Below are 1,951 nucleotides of genomic sequence, written 5' to 3'. Positions count from 1 at the left end.
GAACTGCAGAGGGAATCTCGTTCATTGGCTAAAGCATACGAATTTAAAGTAAAGAAATACGCTACTGACAAAAAAATGCAAGCATATCTAAAAACGATATATCCTAACAAAGAAATTAGAACAGAGGCATTAATTATATCCGCACGTGGGGGTTGGTGTGCTTTAAATAATATAGTAACAAAAAAGGTGGGATTGTCAAGTGCATGGGTGAAATTAGCGATGATCAAGGTCATGGAGGGTTCTGTAAAGATATGGCGCTCCTGGAGCAAAGGATAATTTAAGGTAAAATTAATGGATTGTTAAGATGGCAATCTGCCAAGTCGCGGCCTATCCTTTCGGGTATGCAGCAGAACCATCGACATAACAAACCTCGGAATATTTTACCTTCCATATGGGTACCCGACCCAACCAACTTTCGGGGAACTAGAAGAAATAGCCAAATGCCTCGTCATCTAATTAGTGACGTGCATGAATGGATGAACGAGATTCCCACTGTCCCTATCTACTATCCAGCGAAACCACAGCCAAGGGAACGGGCTTGGCGGAATCAGCGGGGAAAGAAGACCCTGTTGAGCTTGACTCTAGCCTGGCATGGTGAAAAGGCATGAGAGGTGTAGGATAAGTGGGCGGTGCTCGTCCCTCGTGGCTCTGGGTGCCGGCGGTGAAATACCACTACTCTGATCGTTTTTTCACTTACCCGGTGAGGCGGGGAGGCGAGCCCTCCGCGTGGGGCTCTCGCTTCTGGCTCCAAGTGCCTCTGGCGCCCGAATACCATTCGTGGTGCCGGGCACGACCCGCTCCGGGGACAATGTTTGACTGGGGCGGTACACCTGTCAAACGGTAACGCAGGTGTCCTAAGGCGAGCTCAGGGAGGACAGAAACCTCCCGTGGAGCATGTTGTATACTAACCCCTTCTTCCAAAATTGATATTTTTTTTATATATTATCTTTTTACTTGTTTTTATAATGAATGAAAACACACCAAAGCGCAGCAAACTGCAAAACACCAGGTGTTGTTAAGTAATGAACTGGAGGAGGGCTAGGATGGCAGAATTTGCAACCTTGCTTCAAGGAAAGATAAGGCCTGATGAACGGGCACATGTCACCCGTGCAGGCGGCAGAGACAGTGGGAGAGTCAGCCAGACATAGTTAAGGCAAAAAGCCCAACCATCCTGCATGGTTTTAAAGTAACGTCAAAATTCGAAATTCAACAACAGAGTAGGCTAAATTATCGATCCTCGCGCTCGCTCAAATTGGAGACCAGGCTGCGAGCTACATCAATGAACCATTGCCCATTTGCTAATCCAATACTGAATGTTAATATTACTGAAGTCAAAACGAATTCTATGACCTCAGCACATGGGCGAATAATAGGGCAGTGTCAACTCAAAGGCAATGGAAGGAAGCAGAGGCGCCTTTGTCTAAATCACAACCACAGACAGCCAGGAATCATCACTGATTGTGTGTTTAGGGATTCCGAGCTAGTTGGAACACGTGCACACAGGGAGGAGGTAGAAATACGCCTTGTCCTCCTGCAGCTGAGGGAGCAAAGATAAACCCAAAAAGGCCAAGGAAGTGGGTCAGCTCAAGGCTGTGTGCACAGGGGAGGGAGCTGATTAAGAATAACACTCCCAGAGCAGAAGGTTGGATGGCCACAGTGAGCGAGAATAAGAGTGTTGTGTATCTCTCAAGGATGCAGACTCAGCTGAACAACAAGGCTGCGGGGGTCACCAGAAGTTCGCGTTCGCCTAGTTAAGACAAAAAGCTCAATTATTCTGTATTGCTATTAAAGTAACGTTAAAGTCTATACAACTCGACCCGAAGCATATGCGGGATGAATCACCACCAGGTCGAATATAAAATACATAATAAAAGAGCGATGTTAAACCCAGGGTCGGAGAGAAAGGGAGATCCCGGCCGTCTTTGTATCTCCGCAGCGCGGGATAGGAGTG

At 47.1% G+C, this 1,951-nt stretch overlaps 1 pseudogene; it reads left to right on the top strand.

The window, feature by feature from the left end:
• Positions 1–544: 544 nt before the first annotated feature.
• The window catches only part of LOC144736743 (28S ribosomal RNA), a 4,488-nt pseudogene continuing 3,081 nt past the window's right edge, over positions 545–1,951 (top strand).

The sequence above is a fragment of the Lampetra planeri genome, chromosome 62 (assembly GCF_965212315.1).
Source record: "Lampetra planeri chromosome 62, kcLamPlan1.2.h2, whole genome shotgun sequence".
NCBI classification, from domain to species: Eukaryota; Metazoa; Chordata; class Hyperoartia; order Petromyzontiformes; family Petromyzontidae; genus Lampetra; species Lampetra planeri.
This window is presented reverse-complemented; position numbering and strand designations above follow the sequence as displayed.